The sequence below is a fragment of the Oncorhynchus keta genome, chromosome 5 (assembly GCF_023373465.1).
Source record: "Oncorhynchus keta strain PuntledgeMale-10-30-2019 chromosome 5, Oket_V2, whole genome shotgun sequence".
NCBI classification, from domain to species: domain Eukaryota; kingdom Metazoa; phylum Chordata; class Actinopteri; order Salmoniformes; family Salmonidae; genus Oncorhynchus; species Oncorhynchus keta.
The window spans coordinates 22,187,584-22,209,770 of record NC_068425.1 but is presented as its reverse complement, the minus strand read 5'-3'; positions in this window follow the sequence as shown (position 1 = coordinate 22,209,770).

The following is a 22,187-nucleotide window of genomic DNA, read 5'->3' as shown; positions in this document are numbered from 1 at the left end:
AGTGGCTTGGGTGGTTGTTGTCCTTGAGGATCTTTATGGCCTTCCTGTGACATTGGGTGTTGTAGGTGTCCTGGAGGGCAGGTAGTTTGCCCCCGGTGATGCGTTGTGCAGACCTCACTACCCTCTGGAGCGCCTTGTGGTTGAGGGAGGTGCAGTTGCCGTACCAGGCTGTGATACAGCCCGACTTGATGCTCTCAAATGTGCATCTGTAAAAGTTTGTCAGGGTTTTGGGTGACGAGACACATTTCTTCAGCCTCCTGAGGTTGAAGAGGCGTTGTTGCGCCTTCTTCACCACACTGTCTGTGTGGTTGGACCATTTCAGTTTGTATGTGATGATTACGCCAAGGAACATAAAACTTTCCACCTTCTCCGCTGCAATCCCTTCGATGTGGATAGGGGGGTGCTCCCTCTGCTGTTTTCTGAAGTTCACGATCATCTCCTTAGTTTTTTTGACATTGAGTGAGAGATTGTTTTCCTGACACCACACTCCGAGTGCCCTCACCTCCTCCCTGTAGGCTGTCTCGTCGTTGTTGGTAATCAATCCTATTACTGTTGTGACGTCTGCAAACTTGATGACTGAGTTGGAGGCGTGCATGGCCACGCTGTCATGGGTGAACAGGGAGTACAGGAGGGGGCTGAGCACGCACCCTTGTGGGGCCCCAGTGTTGAGGGTCAGCAAAGTGGAAATGTTGTTTCCTACCTTCAACACCTGGCGGCGGCCTTCAAAAAGTCTAGGACCCAATTGCACAGGGTAGGGTTGAGACCCAGGGCCTCCAGCTTGATGATGAGTTTGGAGGGTACTATGGTGTTGAATGCTGAGCTGTAGTCAATGAATGACGGTGGCACTGTACTATCCTCAAAGCGGGCAAAGAAGGTGTTTAGTTTGTCTGGAAGAGTGACATCAGTGTCCGTAATGTAGCTAGTTTTCTTTTTGTGGCCCATAATTTCCTGTAGACCCTGCCACATACATCTCGTGTCTTTGGCCTGTACTGGCATTTCACTTGTTTGATTGCCTTGCGGAGGGAATAACTACACTGTTTATATTCAGCCATATTCCCAGACCTCTTTCCATGGTTAACCTCTTCAACCTATGGGGGCGCTATGTCATTATTGGATAAAAAAAACGTGCCCGTTTTAAGCGCAATATTTTGTCAAGAAAAGATGCTTGACTATGCATATAATTGGCAGCTTTGGAAAGAAAACACTCTGACGTTTTCAAAACTGCAAAGATATTATCTGTGAGTGCCACAGAACTCATGCTACAGGCGAAACCAAGATGAAACCTCAAACAGGAAATTCTGCTCTGTTTCCCATCGTCTCCTTATATGGCTGTGAATGTGTGATGAATGAACCTAAGCTCTCTGCCGTTCGTCCAAGATGTCTGCAGCAGTGTGACGTATTTGTAGGCATATCATTGGAAGATTGGCCATAAGAGACTACATTTGCCAGGGGTCCGCCCGGTGTCCTTTGTCTAAATTGTTGCGTAATCTTCAGCTGCATGCATTTTGCCATGCGATTCAGAGGGGAAAGGACACTTCCACGAACCATATATCATCGAAGAGATATGTGAAAAACACCTTGAGGATTGGTTCTAAACAACGTTTGCCATGTTTCAGTCGATATTATGGAGTTAATTTGGAAAAAAGTTTGGCGTTTGGATAACTGAATTTTCATTTTTTTTTGGTAGCCAAACGTGACGCACCAAACGGACCGATTTCTCCTGCAAAAATAATCTTTCAGGAAAACTGAACATTTGCTATCTCCTCATGAGAGTCTCCTCATTGAAAACATCCGAAGTTCTTCAAAGGTAAATTATTTATTTGAATGTTTTTCTGTTTTTTGTGAAAATGTTGCCTGTTGATGCTAACGCTAAATCCTAATGCTAAATGCTAAATGCTAACGCTAAATGCTAGTTTTGCTATGGTTGAGAAGCATATTTTTGAAAATCTGAGATGACAGTGTTGTTAACAAAAGGCTAAGCTGAGAGCTAGCATATTGATTTAATTTCATTTGCGATTTTCATGAATAGTTAACGTTGTGTTATGCTAATGAGCTTGCGGATAGATTTACACAATCCTGGATACAGGTTTTTTTAGTAGCTAAACGTGACGCACAAAATGGAGCGATTTCTTCTAAACAAATAATCTTTCAGGAAAAACGGAACATTTGCTATCTAACTGAGAGTCTCCTCATTGAAAACATCCAAAGTTCTTCAAAGGTAAATTATTTTATTTGAATGGTTTTCTGGTTTTTGTGAAAATGTTGCCTGCTGAATGCTAACGCTAAATGCTAATGCTAGCTATCAATAGCTATCAATACTGTTACACAAATGCTAGTTTTGCTATGGTTGAGAAGCATATTTTTTCAAATCTGAGATGACAGTGTTGTTAACAAAAGGCTAAGCTTGAGAGCTAGCCTATTGATTTCATTTCATTTGCGATTTTCAGGAATAGTTAACATTGCGTTATGGTCATGAGCTTGAGGCTGTATTCACGATCCCGGATCCGGGATGGCTCGCCGCAAGAAGTTAAATGCAGTGGTTTGCATTTAACTTCAGTATGGAGCTCTCTGAGGTTTTAGGCTGGGTTTTTGTATAAGCACTTTGTGGCAACTGCTGATGTAAAAAGGGCTTTATTAATCAATTTGATTGACACAGTAGTGACCCAAGAGACCCTAATTTAAATGTTTCCCTTTAGGAGAACCAAAGTTTACTCTCCATACAGAATTAGGATTTTAATTTGATCACACTTTTGTTGCTGAGAATTTTCCTGAATTGTCCTGCAGGAAATACAGATGAACTTCATGATTTACATATAGTACATTCACTGAAAACCCACATTAACAGTATGGCACATTTCATGTAGCCTACTTTTGGCCAGCTAATAGCCTAACCGCTGATCAATCAACATTACGGACTAAACTTTCAAAACCTGTTGCTGAAGGATTATTTTGACAATTTATAGGTCAAATTAAGATCTGTAGGAAGTTTCCAGGTCACCAGAGGATTTGCACAGTAATCCTTAAAATAAACGGTCATGGGCACTGTACTACTATTCCTGTGATGCTCTCCTGATGTTTTAGCACTATTAAAGGGACCTCCAGGCACCATTCAGATACTGTACCTATACAGTATATATTATGGATTACTGATCCAACTGTAACAATCTCAATAAATTTGATTTTTTTCACTGCTTTAGCACACTCCGCCAACCCTGATGTCCTAGCCATGTCTGAAACCTGGCTAAGGAAGGACACCAAAAATTCGGAAATTTCCATCCCCAACTTCAACATTTTTCACCAATATAGAACTGCCAAAGGGGGTGGTGTTGCAATCTACTGCAGAGACAGCCTGCAGCTTTCTGTCAAGCTATCCAGGTCTTTGCCCAAACAGTTTGAGCTTCTACTTTTAAAAATCCACCTTTCCAGAAATAAGTCTCTCACTGTTGCCGCTTGTTACAGACCCCCCCCCCCCCTCATAGATATCATCCTGACCAACCTTCCCTCCAAATACACCTCTGCTGTCTTCAACCAGGATCTCAGTGATCACAGCCTCATGGCCTGAGTCTGTAATGGGTCCACGGTCAAACGACCAACCCTCAGCACTGTCAAACGCTCCCTAAACACTTTCTGTTCTTAAATGCAAGTAAAACTAAATGCATGCTCTTTAACCGATCGCTGCCCACACCCGCCCGCCCGTCTAGCATCACTACTCTGGACGGTTCTGACTTACAATATGTGGACAACTACAAATAACTAGGTGTCTGGTTAGACTGTAAACTCTCCTTCCAGACTCACATTAAGCATCTCCAATCCAAAATTAAATCTAGAATAGGCTTCCTATTTCGCAACAAAGAATCCTTCACTCATCCTTCACTCAAACATACCCTCGTAAAACTGGTTATCATACCGATCCTTGACTTCGGCGATGTCATTTACAAAATAGCCTCCAACACTCTACTCAGAAATTTGGATGCAGTCCATCTCAGTGCCGTCCGTTTTGTCACCAAAGCCCCATATCCTACCCACCACTGCGACCTGTATGCTCTCGTCGGCTGGCCCTCGCTTCATATTCGTCGCCAAACCCACTGGCTCCAGGTCATCTATAAGTCTTTGCTAGGTAAAGCACTGCCTTATCTCAGCTCACTGGTCACCATAGCAGCACCCACCCGTAGCACGTGTTCCAGCAGGTATAATTTACTGGTCACCCCCAAAGCCAATTTCTCTTTGGCCGCTTTTCCTTCCACTTCTCTGCTGCTAATGACTGGAACGAATTGCAAAAATCATTGAAGCTGGAGACTCATATCTCCCTCGCTAACTTTAAGCATCAGCTATCAGAGCAGCTTACAGATCATTGCACCTGTACATAACCCATCTGTAAATAGCCCACCCAACTACCTCATCCCCATATTGTTATTATTCGTTTTTGCTCCTTTGCACCCCAGTATCTCTATTTGCACATTCATCTTCTGCACATCTATCACTCCAGAGTTTAATTGCTAAATTGTGATTATTTCGCCACAATGGCCTATTTATTGCCTTACCTCCCTAATCTTACCTTATTTGCAGATACTGTATGTAGACTTTCTATTGTGTTATTGACTACGTTTGTTTATTCCATGTGCAACTCTGTGTTGTTGTTTGTGTCGCACTGCTTTGCTTCATCTTGGCCAGATCGCAGTTGTAAATGAGAACTTGTTCTCAACTGGCCTACCTGGTTAAATAAAGGGGAAATATAATATATATTTTTTTTAACAGATGCTGTATCTTAATTTGATCATCCTGTTGTTGCAGACGTTTTCCTGCACATGCAAGCATGTAGTGTATTCAAGGTTTAAAAAGGCTTGTTTCTGACATTTCTGACTTAATTTGCCCTAACGGAAAAATGTCTTAAAATGACTTCCATGAATTATAATCCACATTATAATCAGTGGTGACAGTTGTACAACTGACTAGGTATCCCCCTTTCCCTTTCCCTGACACGTCATTCAGGGCAGGTGGGGCAGAGCCTGTTTTGAGCCCCACCTATTTAGCTAAAAAATACATATATTTTGGCATTACTACGTGTCACATATCAGTTTGTAAAAAAAGTATTTCGCTACACTGGCAATTACATCTACTAACCATGTGTATGTGACCAATACAATTTGATTTGGTTTGAAATAATCTTAGAGTTTATAAAGCCGCATACAAATATGGTCTCTTTTTTGCTTTCTCGAGTAATGCAGTTCCAAAATGCAGGTGTTTCAGGCTAGCTCAGCCCTTTCTGTGGTGGTGATGCAGCCAGCAGAAAATACAGAGTGTAGGGGTTGGTAATGTTCTCGAGTTGCGCTGTGATTGGCTCAGTGTTCTGTCGCTCATGGGGACACTACTTCACCGCAAAATCTACAGGGAGAGCTATACAATTCAAGCCCCTTGGGTGCTGCCATAGATTTACATTAGAAGTGCCCATCCAAGAAGGCTCAAGGTCATTGGCCACAGATAAAATGACGTCAAATCACATTATATCTACCATAGCTTGATCATGTCAACATCATACTTTCAAAATCTTAGCTAGCAAGCTGGACAAGCAGCCATTATCATGAATCAAGTTGACAATCTACTGGCAAATCCTTTTCAAATCTTGTCATATGTGGAGAAATCATAGATAAAACATATCGGTGCTCATCAGCCATTGGACATAAACATTACACAACAAGTTGGAAATCGCAAATTCAAAAATGAGTGGTTTGGAAGGAATCAGTGGCTAACTGCAGGCACAGAGAATGGTCTGCTATGCTGTGGACATCCCCTGTCTCCATCTTCACTTTCTGACTCGCTCCCCTTGAACGCTCCATCTCTGCTGGTCCTTAGCCCGAGCCAACATGCTGTCTCTATCTGTTGTTGACTGTAAAAACAACCAGTCACAACAGATGGACACAACAGATGTGTGTGTGTGAACGTGCCTGCGTACGTGGCTGTGTGTATCCACTGATGAGAGAGGAGATGTATCCGTTCTCCCCTGAATGTTTATGTGTGTGTGAGAAAACGTGCCTGTGTGCACTGGCAGCATGTGACTTCTTACTGTGTGTGTGTTTGTGGGGATACTGTTGTTTTAGCAGAGTATTTTCTGCAGGGATGATGAGTGTTGTGTGTAGGCTGAGGGTGGTCTCTCCCCAGCAGATCCCAGAGGGACACACATCCCCTGGGGCAGCAATGGAAGTGGATGGTGATAACTAAGCACACACAAAAAAAAACTGCAGATGAGGAGAGGAGCAAGGGATTGGCAAAGAAAGAAGTGCTACTGTGCCATGAAAAAATGATACAAGAAAGTCCCCTATCCAATATAAAAAGGAGATTACTTTAACTCTGAGCAATCACCACCAGTCTGTAGTTCGGAGATTAGACTGATTCATTATAAGAGTTCATATTAGATTTTAATCAAAGTATTTGTTGTCTTCCTGCCAGATCACATTAAGCCAGAGCGGGGTCATACACACAACTCCATTTACATTGTAATGCTGTTTTAAAGTTCAAATCATATTAAGTAATTATAAGCATAAGTAATCAATAAATGGTCAATTTAGAGCAGCCAGTCATATCAAGTGTGTATTTGACCTAAACCATAAAGGAGTGATGTCCTGCAGCGTAATGTTTTATATTAAGAATGTTATTATGCTCAATCATGTGCATCATTTCTGTTATGTAAAAACACTGTTTTGGCAGTGTTGGAGGTGGAACTGTGTTACAGCTGTCAAATCCACAAGTGTCTGCTGGCATTATACCTAAAGTGGACATTGCCATTGGCTGCACAAAGTTGCATAAAGAGAAATCCCATGCAGCCTTGTTTACAAATTTGAAAACTGGAATGTGAGACGTAATCTACACCTCCATCAGGCTGATGGTAGCCCTTCGTCTGAGATTCGTCAACAGTACTACTCTTAGTAGGAATGGGAGCTACGGAAGTGATTCTTCAATTAAGTGTTTGTTGTCATTCAGTGAGAGATGGCTAGTTTTCATGCTGATTTTTTTAACTTGAGAAATACTGCACCAAACATCTTAGTTAGATGTAAAATTGCACGACTAAGATCTCAGCAAAAACTTCAATTAATTACAGATTTCTTGATTTATCTTAGATTAATTCAGACTATTTTGAGGAAATTTATACTGGGTATGTTGTTGCTATGGTGTCTCAAGAGGGACAAAGTGCAATTTTGCAGTTTTTCAAGCAATGGTCTTTTAAGGGAGTATGCGAGGCACAGACGTTCGCTTCGCTTATCCAAGTTCTGCTAGAAGCAAACCAAACCTAATACGTGGATGCCTTCACACCTCAGACACTGCAAAAACATCAGCTATGAGGGTGTCGGCTGTCTTCGGTTAACACTTTATCTGATTGAATCTTGGCCACGGTAAGGTAAGCTATGAGGCAAAACACTTTGCTGAAGTCACAATGTACCTCAAGTAAATTTCTCTGAAAGTACACAACTCCATATAGTGAAATGTACAGTCGCTTCCCCAGGGCATAAAAACTGAATGACATGGACAAGTGACAGCACACCTTGAACAAAGGGTAGACGGATGTGTGTGTTATGATTATTACTCTGTGTAGAGATTTGTCAAATGCGCTTCCAGTAGGTTGAAAATGATTGACTTGTGATGTTCTTCATCCTCAGTAATCTCTCTAAGTGTAAGCCACTAAGCAGCTTTCCCTATTGACTTTTTGTTCAAAGGCCAAGTCAATGCAATAAATGGATTCAAGCAGGTCATTTGTAGAAAAGCTTATTTGAAGTAGATTTGTTTGTTTTATTAATGGCAACATGTAATGGTCGTATGTCAACATATGCTTTGTGCTTTGCTTCAAATCTCAAGAAATCTGCAAGGACTCAGTGTCACCAAGATGTGGGTCATTGTGACTAAATGTCTCCAAAGCACCACATTTCTTTTATGTATCTATAGGCTATATCTCCAGCTAAACATACTCTGATGACCTGAATAGTATAAGTCAATTGACTCTTCTTTACTCTTACTTCTACCTATACGTGCGCTTAATAAATCAAGCATATCTGGCAACCCCGCAGAGAGATTTAGTCACCTGCGTTGCTCTTGATGTGTGTGTGGGCAGCAGCAGCTCAGTATTTTGGCGCTGTGAGAGCTTAATGCAGTGTATGGGAGCTGGAGATGACCCTCAATAACTCACATCTCAGGCAGGGAGAGGAGGTGATAGACAGGCAGAATCACGCCGAGGATGGAGAATCAGTGTGTGAAGTAGAAGCTAAGAATGCAGAATGCATGCAGCTGCATAGAACAAATACTGTGCAGCCCTAAAACCCTGTTTCTTGTTCCTAATGTAAATGAACAAAACATAGTAGAGTTCTTTCCCCTTGTAGAGATAACATTCAAATGGAAAAACATACCGATCATGTCCTTGTCTCCGACCCTCTATTACCACTTCTTCGCAAGGTGTTACATACATTTGACACGTAGCCTTTGTCTCATGCCGCCCACCTGTCTTGTTGAGTGTGCTCTGAACACTTTGTCAATGAAATTAGATCTGGTTAGAGTATCACTTACGGCCCACTTCTGCTTGATTGTTTCTCTGCTCTACCTCACAAAGCCTGAGTTTGAGCTCCTCTGATTCCAATAAATGTTTACTTGCCGCAGGATAAATCAAAGCAAACGGATTCAGAAACTGAAGAGTGTTACCCTGCCTTATGCTTTCCTGGGTTCTCATGGAATTGTTATTGCTATATATTGTACATTTGTGCCCATTCTATTTCTGAAGAGGTTTTGGTGTAACCCTTGGCAATCTCTCAGGTTTGGGGATGTTTGCGTTGCAATGCTGTGGTAAAGAATGAGCTCCCTGAAGTGCTTCCATTTGGAGAAGGAGGAGCAGGGTTCCAGGTAGGTCAGATGTCTCCATAATCTGGGATTATCTTTGAGGACGCCTCACTCAAATTGACTCAAAACTATATATAAGTACAGAACATCTTGATGACTACACTCCTCTAAAAATAACCAACCCTAAATAAGGTTTATTTTAGCGTTGGCCCAGGCCATTTGGATTCCCACTGGGAATATAACGAAATCTGAAGGATTAACATCAGCCACTGTACGTATATGATGTGCCTGAAATAGCCAGGGGTCGAGAGGTCAACAATGTCAAGTCATGTTTCTGTGAAAAAGGATAATGTGAATGAATAAACACGATGAGATAAAAAGCTGTACTGTAATACCCCAGCAGGCCTGAAGGTCTAGGGAGCATGCTGCAGAAGCTGAAATTAAACTGAAGCTCTTTTCAACAGAAAACTATTAATGTTATGTAACATTTCACAGAGTAATTACACACGGACTCAGGCCGTTATCCCTAGCTCATCGTGCCGCAGGATTCTGTGTGCCACGTCTTGCCCAAAACCACATCTGAACCCTCAGTGTGAATTCTTGTCAGGGGGAGCATAGGGAGGGGGATGTTACATTGAATTAGACTCTGCATGTATTTCACAGAACAGTACTGTCAGAAACCTAGATAACAAAATAAATAGAAAATGGAGGAGACCAACACTTTATGAACAATTAATAAATGATCATCAAATCAAATCAATTTATATAGCCCTTCGTACATCAGCTGATATCTCAAAGTGCTGTACAGAAACCAAGCCTAAAACTCCAAACAGCAAAAAATGCAGGTGTAGAAGCACGGTGAAAGGCCAAAACCTAGGAAGAAACCAAGAGAGGAACCAGGCTATGTGGGGTGGCCAGTCCTCTTCTGGCTGTGCCTGGGTGGAGATTATAACAGAACATGGCCAAGATGTTCAAATGTTCATAAATGACCAGCATGGTCAAATAATAATAAGGCAGAACAGTTGAAACTGGAGCAGCAGCACGGCCAGGTGGACTGGGGACAGCAAGGAGTCATCATGTCAGATAGTCCTGAGGCATGGTCCTAGGGCTCAGGTCCTCTGAGAAAGAAAGAGAGAATTAGAGAGAGCATACTTAAATTCACACAGGACACCGGATAGGACAGGAGAAGTACTCCAGATATAACAAACTGACCCTAGCCCCCCGACACATTAACTACTGCAGCATAAATACTGGAGGCTGAGACAGGAGGGGTCAGGAGACACTGTGGCCCCATCCGATTACACCCCCGGACAGGGCCAAACAGGAAGGATATAACCCCACCCACTTTGCCAAAGCCCAGCCCCCACACCACTAGAGGGATATCTTCAACCACCAACTTACCATCCTGAGACAAGGCCGAGTATAGCCCACAAAGATCTCCGCCACGGCACAACCCAAGGGGGGGTGCCAACCCAGACAGGAAGATCACATCAGTAACTCAACCCACTCAAGTGACGCACCCCTCCTAGGGACGGTATGAAAGAGCCCTAGTAAAGCCAGTGACTCAGCCCCTGTAATAGGGTTAGAGGCAGAGAATCCCAGTGGAAAGAGGGGAACCGGCCAGGCAGAGACAGCAAGGGCGGTTCGTTGCTCCAGAGCCTTTCCGTTCACCTTCACACTCCTGGGCCAGACTACACTCAATCATATGACCCACTGAAGAGATGAGTCTTCAGTAATGACTTAAAGGTTGAGACCGAGTTTGCGTCTCTGACATGGGTAGGCAGACCGTTCCATAAAAATGGAGCTCTATAGGAGAAAGCCCTGCCTCCAGCTGTTTGCTTAGAAATTCTAGGGACAATTAGGAGGCCTGCGTCTTGTGACCGTAGCGTACGTGTAGGTATGTACGGCAGGACCAAATCAGAGAGATAGGTAGGAGCAAGCCCATGTAATGCTTTGTAAGTTCGCAGTAAAACCTTGAAATCAGCCCTTGCCTTGACAGGAAGCCAGTGTAGGGAGGCTAGCACTGGAGTAATATGATCACATTTTTTGGTTCTAGTCAGGATTCTAGCAGACCTTATTTAGCACTAACTGAAGTTTATTTAGTGCTTTATCCGGGTAGCTGGAAAGTAGAGCATTGCAGTAGTCTAACCTAGAAGTGACAAAAGCATGGATGAATTTTTCTGCATAATTTTTGGACAGAAAGTTTCTGATTTTTGCAATTTTACGTAGATGGAAAAAAGCTGTCCTTGAAACAGTATTGATATGTTCTTCAAAAGAGAGATCAGGGTCCAGAGTAACGCCGAGGTCCTTCACAGTTTTATTTGAGATGACTGTACAACCATTAAGATTCATTGTCAGATTCAACAGAAGATCTCTTTGTTTCATGGGACCGAGAACAAGCATCTCTGTTTTGTCCGAGTTTAAAAGTATAAAGTTTGCAGCCATCCACTTCCTTATGTCTGAAACACATGCTTCTAGCGAGGGCAGTTTTGGGGCTTCACCATGTTTCATTGAAATGTTCAGCTGTGTGTCATCCGCATAACAGTGAAAGTTAACATTATGTTTTCGAATGACATCCCCAAGAGGTAAAATATATAGTGAAAACAATTAGTGGTCCTAAAACGGAACCTTGGGGAACACCAAAATTTACAGTTGATTTGTCAACAGGACAAACAATTCACAAAGACAAACTGATATCTTTCCGACAGATAAGATCTAAACCAGGCCAGAACTTGTCCGTGTAGACCAATTTGGGTTTCCAATCTCTCCAAAAGAATGTGGTGATCGATGGTATCAAAAGCAGCACTAAGGTCTAGGAGCACGAGGACAGATGCAGAGCCTCGGTCTGATGCCATTAAAAGGTCATTTACGACCTTCACAAGTGCAGTCTCAGTGCTATGATGGGGTCTAAAACCAGACTGAAGCATTTCGTATACATTGTTTGTCTTCAAGAAGGCAGTGAGGCAGCCTTTTCTAAAAATTTTGAGAGGAATGGAAGATTCGATATAGGCCGATAGTTTTTTATATTTTCTGGGTCAAGGTTTGGCTTTTTCAAGAGAGGCTTTATTACTGCCACTTTTACTGAGTTTGGTACACATCCGGTGGATAGAGAGCTGTTTATTATGTTCAACATAGGAGGGCCAAGCACAGGAAGCAGCTCTTTCAGTTGTTTAGTTGGAATAGGGTCCAGTATGCAGCTTGAAGGTTTCGAGGCCATGATTATTTTCCTCATTGTGTCAAGAGATATAGTACAAAAACACTTGAGTGTCTCTCTTGATCCTCGGTCCTGGCAGAGTTGTGCAGACTCAGGACAACAAAATGTATTTTCCTCAATTAAGTTGGAAAAATAGGATCGAGCAGCAGTAAGGGCTCTTCGATACTGCACGGTACCGTCTTTCCAAGCTCGTCGGAAGACTTCCAGTTTGGTGTGGTGCCATTTCCGTTCCAATTTTCTGGAAGCTTGCTTCAGAGCTCGGGTATTTCTGTATACCAGGGAGCTAGTTTCTTATGAGAAATGTTTTTAGTTTTTAGGGGTGCAACTGCATCTAGGGTATTGCGCAAGGTTAAATTGAGTTCCTCAGTTAGGTGGTTAACTGATTTTTGTCCTCTGGCGTCCTTGGGTAGACAGAGGGAGTCTGGAAGGACATCAAGGAATCTTTGTGTTGTCTGAGAATTTATAGCACGACTTTTGATGTTCCTTGGTTGGGGTCTGAGCAGATTATTTGTTGCAATTGCAAACGTAATAAAATGGTGGTCCGATAGTCCAGGATTATGAGGAAAAACATTAAGATCCACAACATTTATTCCATGGGACAAAACTAGGTCCAGAGTATGACTGTGACAGTGAGTAGGTCCAGAGACATGTTGGACAAAACCCACTGAGTCGATGATGGCTCCGAAAGCCTTTTGGAGTGGGTCTGTGGACTTTTCCATGTGAATATTAAAGTCACCAAAGATTAGAATATTATCTGCTATGACTACAAGGTCCGATAGGAATTCAGGGAACTCAATGAGGAACGCTGTATATGGCCCAGGAGGCCTGTAAACAGTAGCTATAAAAATGTGATCGTGTAGGCTGCATAGATTTCATGACTAGAAGCTCAAAAGACAAAAACATCATTTTTACTTTTGTAAATTGAAATTTGCTATCGTAAATGTTAGCAACACCTCCGTCTTTGCGGGATGCACGGGGGATATGGTCACTAGTGTAGCCAGGAGGTGAGGCCTCATTTAACAGTAAATTCATCAGGCTTAAATCATGTTTCAGTCAGGCCAATAACATCAAGATTATGATCAGTGATTAGTTAATTGACTATAATTGCCTTTGAAGTAAGGGATCTAACATTAAGTAGCCCTATTTTGAGATGTGAGGAATCATGATCTCGTTCAATAATGACAGGAATGGAGGAGGTCTTTATCCTAGTGAGATTGCTAAGACGAACACCGCCATGTTTAGTTTTTCCCAACCTAGGTCGAGGCACAGACACGGTCTCAATGGGCATAGCTGAGCTGACTCTACACTGACTGTGCTAGTGGCAGACTCCACTATGCTGTCAGGCTGGCTAACAGCCTGCTGCTTGGCCTGCACCCTATTTCATTGTGGAGCTAGAGGAGTTAAAGCCCTGTCTATGTTGGTAGATAAGATGAGAGCACCCCTCCAGCTAGGATGGAGTCCGTCACTCCTCAGCAGGTCAGGCTTGGTCCTGTTTGTGGGTGAGTCCCAGAAAGAGGGCCAATTATCTACAAATTCTATCTTTTGGGAGGGGCCAGAAAACAGTTTTCAACCAGCGATTGAGTTGTGAGACTCTGCTGTAGAGCTCATCACTCCCCCTAACTATGAGGGGGCCAGAGACAATTACTCGATGCCGACACATCTTTCTAGCTGATTTACACACTGAAGCTATGTTGCGCTTGGTGATCTCTGACTGTTTCATCCTAACATCGTTGGTGCCGACATGGATAACAATATCTCTATATCTCTCTACACTCGCCAGTTTTTGCTTTAGCCAGCACCATCTTCAGATTAGCCTTAACGTCGGTAGCCCTGCCCCCTGGTAAACAGTGTATGATCGCTGGATGATTAGTTTTAAGTCTAATACTGCGGGTAATGGAGTCGCCAATGACTAGAGTTTTTTTCAATTTGTCAGAGCTAATGGTGGGAAGCTTCGGCGTCTCAGACCCCGTAACGGGAGGAGTAGAGACCAGAGAAGACTCGGCCTCTGACCCCGACCCGCTGCTTAATGGGGTAAACCGGTTGAAAGTTTCTGTCGGCTGAATGAGCGACACCGGTTGAGCGTTCCTACAGCATTTCCTTCCAGAAACCGTGAGAAGGTTGTCCGGCTGCGGGGACTGTGCCAGGGGATTTATACTACTATCTGTACTTACTGGTGGCACAGACGCTGTTTCATCCTTTCCTACACTGAAATTACCCTTGCCTAACGATTGCGTCTGAAGCTGGGCTTGTAACACAGCTATCCTTGCCGTAAGGCGATCGTTCTCCTGTATATTATGAGTACAGCGACTGCGATTAGAAGGCATAATGTTAACGTTACTACTTCTCTTCGGCTGTTGGAGGTCCTGACGTACCATGTCCAGATAAAGCGCCCGGAGTGAAAAAGTTGAATGAAAAAAAAAATGGAAAAAAAAGTTGAGGGAAAAAACAAATATATAAACGGTAATTAAAAAGTAAAAACCGTAAATTATATATTCCTTGAGTAACATGCTCTTAAGCCACAGCAGTGACATTGAAAATACACGGTGGCATATCTGCATTGCATGGAGCAGAGTAAGGAGGGCCAACTGTGAAATGTACAAGTCTACTCTCAGCTGTACTTTAAAAGCCAGTCAAATTTATCAACACTTACACTTGTATTACTGGTAATCCATCACTTTTACTTGTAAAAAAACACAGAGGATAGAGCTATGCTATGGTCCAGTTGAAACATGACAAAGAGAATGTTGAAATGTGACCCTTCTCACGGGCTCAACTTCAAGTTGATGTGCACTGCATATTTAAAAGTACAAAATACACAGTGCACAAAGAAGTTGGAATTAAAACAATGAATACTTCCAGCTTGAGTAGCTTGCCACTACTGAGGAGAGGATTCTAAACCCTTCTGGGCTTGGTCTCCCATCTGGCTCCTCAGACAGGCCGAGTAAGATCTGTCATGTTTTCTTTTTCAGGCCCAGTAGTTTCACAGGAAGCCTACGCCCAGGTGGGGAGCCATGTGGAACATGACACAGCTAGTGCAGCTAAGGCGGAGGAGGTCTAATCATCATGGCCAGAACTAGAACAGGGTTGGTAGATCTATGAGATCAAATACACACAACATCCTTTCGAGATGGCAAGTGCCCCTCACTGATTTGTAATATGTCTACATTAGGCCACTGAAATTTGTTTAAATGTATAATAATTGCAAATGAAATCAATAATTTTGAATGGTAAATATAATTTTCATAGTCTGTGGTGGACAGTAAATCATGTCAAGTGATGCTAAGTCCCAAAATAGTCAATATCAAGGGTTCTCAAGGAATGTTTTAAGACCCATGTTATCCATATCATGTATCTTAAAGGTACTTAGTGGGCCCCACCCAGTAGTCCCTTCCACAGCCCCTTAGCTACTGTACTGTCGCTCGCTTCAGTCCCTTCCACAGGCCTTTAGCTACTGTACTGTGACTCGTTTCAGTCCCTTCCACAGGCCTTTAGCTACTGTACTGTGACTCGTTTCAGTCCCTTCCACAGGCCTTTAACTGCTGTACTGTGGCTCGTTTCAGTCCCTTCCACAGGCCTTTAGCTGCTGTACTGTGGCTCGTTTCAGTCCCTTCCACAGGCCTTTAGCTACTGTACTGTGGCTCGTTTCAGTCCCTTCCACAGGCCTTTAACTGCTGTACTGTGACTCGTTTCAGTCCCTTCCACAGGCCTTAGCTACTGTACTGTGACTTGTTTCAGTCCCTTCCACAGGCCTTTAATTGCTGTACTGTGACTTGTTTCAGTCCCTTCCACAGGCCTTTAACTGCTGTACTGTGACTTGTTTCAGTCCCTTCCACAGGCCTTTAGCTACTGTACTGTGACTCGTTTCAGTCCCTTCCACAGGCCTTTAACTGCTGTACTGTGACTCGTTTCAGTCCCTTCCACAGGCCTTTAACTGCTGTACTGTGACTCGTTTCAGTCCCTTCCACAGGCCTTTAACTGCTGTACTGTCGCTCGCTTCAGTCCCTTCCACAGGCCTTTAACTGCTGTACTGTGACTCGTTTCAGTCCCTTCCACAGGCCTTTAACTGCTGTACTGTGACTCGTTTCAGTCCCTTCCACAGGCCTTTAACTACTGTACTGTGACTCGTTTCAGTCCCTTCCACAGGCCTTTAACTACTGTACTGTGACTCGTTTCAGTCCCTTCCACAGGCCTTAGCTACTGTACTGTGACTTGTTTCAGTCCCTTCCACAGGCCTTTAATTGCTGTACTGTGACTTGTTTCAGTCCCTTCCACAGGCCTTTAACTGCTGTACTGTGACTCGTTTCAGTCCCTTCCACAGGCCTTTAACTGCTGTACTGTGACTCGTTTCAGTCCCTTCCACAGGCCTTTAACTGCTGTACTGTGACTCGTTTCAGTCCCTTCCACAGGCCTTTAACTACTGTACTGTGACTCGTTTCAGTCCCTTCCACAGGCCTTTAGCTGCTGTACTGTGACTCGTTTCAGTCCCTTCCACAGGCCTTTAGCTACTGTACTGTGACTTGTTTCAGTCCCTTCCACAGGCCTTTAGCTACTGTACTGTGACTTGTTTCAGTCCCTTCCACAGGCCTTTAGCTACTGTACTGTGACTCGTTTCAGTCCCTTCCACAGGCCTTTAACTGCTGTACTGTGACTCGTTTCAGTCCCTTCCACAGGCCTTTAGCTACTGTACTGTGGCTCGTTTCAGTCCCTTCCACAGGCCTTAGATACTCTACTGTGGCTCATTTCAGTCCCTTCCACAGGCCTTAGCTACTGTACTGTGGCTTGTTTCAGTCCCTTCCACAGGCCTTAGCTACTGTACTGTGGCTCGTTTCAGTCCCTTCCACAGGCCTTTAGCTACTGTACTGTGGCTTGTTTCAGTCCCTTCCACAGGCCTTTAGCTACTGTACTGTGACTCGTTTCGGTCCCTTCCACAGGCCTTAGCTACTGTACTGTGGCTTGTTTCAGTCCCTTCCACAGGCCTTAGCTACTGTACTGTGGCTCGTTTCAGTCCCTTCCACAGGCCTTTAGCTACTGTACTGTGGCTTGTTTCAGTCCCTTCCACAGGCCTTAGCTACTGTACTGTGGCTTGTTTCAGTCCCTTCCACAGGCCTTAGCTACTGTACTGTGGCTCGGTTCAGTCCCTTCCACAGGCCTTAGCTACTGTACTGTGGCTTGTTTCAGTCCCTTCCACAGGCCTTAGCTACTGTACTGTGGCTCGGTTCAGTCCCTTCCACAGGCCTTAGCTACTGTACTGTGGCTCGTTTCAGTCCCTTCCACAGGCCTTAGCTACTGTACTGTGGCTCGTTTCAGTCCCTTCCACAGGCCTTAGCTACTGTACTGTGGCTCGTTTCAGTCCCTTCCACAGGCCTTTAGCTGCTGTACTGTGGCTCGGTTCAGTCCCTTCCACAGGCCTTAGCTACTGTACTGTGGCTTGTTTCAGTCCCTTCCACAGGCCTTAGCTACTGTACTGTGGCTCGGTTCAGTCCCTTCCACAGGCCTTAGCTACTGTACTGTGGCTCGTTTCAGTCCCTTCCACAGGCCTTAGCTACTGTACTGTGGCTTGTTTCAGTCCCTTCCACAGGCCTTAGCTACTGTACTGTGGCTCGTTTCAGTCCCTTCCACAGGCCTTAGCTACTGTACTGTGGCTCGTTTCAGTCCCTTCCACAGGCCTTAGCTACTGTACTGTGGCTTGTTTCAGTCCCTTCCACAGGCCTTAGCTACTGTACTGTGGCTTGTTTCAGTCCCTTCCACAGGCCTTAGCTACTGTACTGTGGCTTGTTTCAGTCCCTTCCACAGGCCTTTAGCTACTGTACTGTGACTTGTTTCAGTCCCTTCCACAGGCCTTTAGCTACTGTACTGTGACTCGTTTCAGTCCCTTCCACAGGCCTTAGCTACTGTACTGTGGCTTGTTTCAGTCCCTTCCACAGGCCTTAGCTACTGTACTGTGGCTCGGTTCAGTCCCTTCCACAGGCCTTAGCTACTGTACTGTGGCTCGTTTCAGTCCCTTCCACAGGCCTTAGCTACTGTACTGTGGCTTGTTTCAGTGAGTTGTTCTTTTTCCGTCCAGCCCCTGAATTCTTAATCACATGACTTCCACGGCTAAGTGAGACAATCTTCTTGAAAAAACGTAGTCTCCTCTCTGTTGGTACAATTCAAATTAAGCTGTGGGTTTCATTTTACACATTTCAACCAGTTGAATCTTCAATTCTATATTTTGGTTGTGGGGGAGTGAGGGGGAAAGGTTCAGGGTAGTGTGTTTGGATATACTGATCATAAAACCCTAAAAATGGCTGCAGGCAAAGTGAGGTTCTCACATACAGTATTTGTGATCTCTGTACTCCCACTCTGGTAGGCTGTGTAGAATGGTGCAGTTTTAGTCAGAACTACTCTATCTGAGGAATAAATCCATCTCAACCACCACCACCACTACCACCCACAACAAGCCATGACTGAAATATGGCCTTGAATATACTTTTTTTTAACAACTTAGCCAATAAAACTATATATTTATGTTTTAACAACTTTAGACTCAGCTCCTCCGTTGAGGTGAACTGAGGTTGTTGCCCTACTTTCAGATGTAGGGATCCCAACATAGACCAATCATTCACTTGATAGGGACCCAATCCGGGACATACATTTGACTTTTAATATACAGTACCAGTCAAAAGTTTGGATCCATTTACTCATTCCAGGGTTTTAATTTATTTTTACTATTTTCTACATTGTAGAATAATAGTGAAGGCATCAAAACTATGAAATAACGTCATATGGAATCATGTAATAACCCAAAAAGTGATAAACAAATCAAAATGTATTTTATATTTGAGATTCTTCAAAGTAGCCACCCTTTGCCTTGATGACAACTTTGCACACTCTTGGCATTCTCTCAACCAGCGGCATTAGTTAGTCCTGTGGAATGCATTTCATTTAACAGGTGTGCCTTGTTAAAAGTTAATTTGAGGAATTCCTAACCTTCGTAATGTGTGTGAGCCAATCAGTTGTGTTGTGACAAGGTAGGTGTGGTATACAGAAGATAGCCCTATTTGGTAAACGACCAAAACATATTATGGCAAGAACAGCTCAAATAAGCAAAGTCCATCATTACTTTAAGACATAAAGGTCAGTCAATCCGGAAAATGTCAGTAACTTTGAATGTTTCATCAAGAGCTATGATGAAACTGGCTCTCATGAGGACCGTCATAGGAAAGGAAAACCCAGAGTTACCTCTGCTGCAGAGGATAAGTTAATTAGAGTTACCAGCCTCAGAAATTGCATCCCAAATAAATGCTTCACAGAGTTCAAGTAACAGACACATCTCAACATCAACTGTTCAGAGGAGACTGTGACCTTCATGGTCGAATTGCTGCAAAGAAACTACTACTAAAGGACACCAATAATGATAAGATAATTGCTTTGGCCAGGAAACACAAGCAATGGACATTAGAACGGTGAAAATCTGTCCTTTAGTCTGGTGAGTATAAATTTGAGATTTTTGGTTTGAACCGCCATGTCTTTCTGAGATGCATAGTAGATGAATGGATGATCTCCGCATGTGTAGTTCCGACCGTGAAGCATGGAGGAGATGGTGTGATGGTGAAGGGGAGCTTTGCTGGTGACACTGTGATTTATTTAGAATTCAAGGCACACTTAACTTTGATTTGTTCAACACTTTTTTGGTTACGACATGATTCCATATGTGTTATTTCATAGTTTTGACGTCCTCACTATTTATCTACAATGTAGAACATAGTCCAAATTAAAGAAAACCCTGGAATGAGTAGGTTTCCAAACTTTTGACTGGTACTGTATATATGATGGGATGATGGGACACACACACACACACATGTTGTCAGAAGTTTACATACTGTACACTTAGGTTGGAGTCACTAAAACTTGTTTTTCAACCACTCCACAAATGTCTTGTTAACAAATTATAGTTTTGGCAAGTCGGTTAGGACATCTACTTTGTGCATGACACAAGTAATTTTTCCAACAATTGTTTACTTGGAGGCACAATCAGGTCCTCAAGAGCCTTGCTGCATCACTTGAGACCAAGAGGAGTGCAACCAATTCATTACCTCCAAAAACAAGCAATCCCGTTAAAACAACAAAATTCATCCGGGAGGGACAGAAAAGGCCCAAGCATCCTCCTATGAAGCCAGAAACTGGACACCTAGCCATGGCCCGGGATACTTGTCGATATTGGCCAGCAACTCATTTTTCCACCTGAGATTGCTTCTACCAACCTTAGGCCAGACATGGTACTCTGGTCCCCTTTACGAAAGGCTGTGTACATCATAGAGCTCACAGTCCCATGGGAAATCTCTGTTGAAGAGGCCTATGAGCGTAAGAAACTGTGTTAAACAGAGTTGGCAGCAGACACAACTCAGCGTGGCTAGAATGCAAAAGTCTGGCCAGTTGAAGTGGGATGCAGAGGATTCGTGGCTTCTTCCACCATCAGGTTTCTGAAAGAACTTGGAATCCATGGACAGGCTCTGCGGCAGACCGTCAGAGCAGTTTCTCAAGCAGCTGAAAGAGGCAGCCAGTGGATCTGGATCAAACGGAAGGACCCTTGCTGGGCTATAACTTCATGACCCCCCACCCCCACCTGAAAACCCAATTCAGATCCCTCTAACTTGAGGAGGGCATATGAGGTATGCGGTCAGCTGTAGGGCTGGCTCAGGGAAGAGGACGCCACTGCCTTGCATAGTCCCGTGGGAAATATTAATTGGGCATGGAACACAAGCTAAGGCTTGATCACCCTTTAGCTGGCCACCTTTGATGAGGGTGTTTAGTGATTAAAGGCCGAAACACCCACTGATTCGAAGGCACACTACTGAGGATGTGTCCCAAAATTGACATCTTAACCCAGTCTAAGAAATAAACCTCCCATGCCACTCTGTCAACATCACGGCAAATCTCATGTGAGTTCATACCATCTATTGGCACAATGGACAGTTTTTAACATCTTATCCCGTATTTTATGATTCTTACAGACAGATTATTTCACTTATAATTCACTGTATCACAATTCCAGTGGGTCAGAAGTTTACATACACTAAGTTGACTGTGCCTTTAAACAGCTTGAAAAATTCCAGAAAATGATGTCATGGCTTTAGCAGCTTCTGATAGGCTAATTGACATCATTTGAGTCAATTGGAGATGTACCTGTTGATGTATTTCAAGGCCTACCTTCAAACTCAATGCCTCTTCTTGACATCATGGGAAAATAAAAATAAATCCACCAAGACCTCAGAATTTTTTTTGTAGACCTCCAAAAGTCTGGTTCATCCCTGGGAGCAATTTCCAAACGCCGGAAGATACCATGTTCATCTGTACAAACAATAGTACGCCTGTTTAACAAGAAATTTGTGGAGTGGTTGAAAAATGAGTTTTAATGACTCCAATCTAACTGTATGTAAACTTCCGTCTGTACTGGGTGAAGGCCGGCAAGTGATGTCTATTTAACAGTCTGATGGCTTGAGATGGGTGTTTTTCAGTCTCTCCGTCCCAGCTTTGATGCACCTGTACTGACCTCACCTTCTGGATGACAGCAGAAGGTGTCTTGGTGTGCTTGGATGGCCTATCCAAGCACACCAAGACAGTCGTGAAGAGGGCTCGACAAAACCTATTCCCCCTCGGGAGACTGAAAAGATTTGGCATGGGTCCTCAGATCCTCAAAAAGTTCTACAGCTGCACCATCTTTTTGAGGATCTGAGGACCAGGGGTGCCACCCTACTATGGATGACCCTGTAAAACAACACAGTTCCCTACAACTATCCAGTGTGTGACAAAACATTATTAGAGTTGAATAATTACCAGTTTGGTGGAAACAAGCTTTAAATGATCTATTGAATGTACAGGAGCGAGAGAGCTATGATGGGGGCTTGATCCATATCCTATTACAGAGCTGAGCACCTAATAACACAGGCCTCTGTGTATGTGTCCAACAAAGCTCACTACACCACATTGCAGTAGGCCTAAATGACAATATTCCCCCTCTTTAAAGAAGGGTTGTATATCCTCACACTCAAAGCTTCACATGCTTACAAGGCACTAAGAGAACGCCACAATGAACCCACTGCTGTCACCAGTGTTTCATCAATTTATTTCACCTTTATTTAACCAGCTTGGCCAGTTGAGAACAAATTCTCGTTTACAA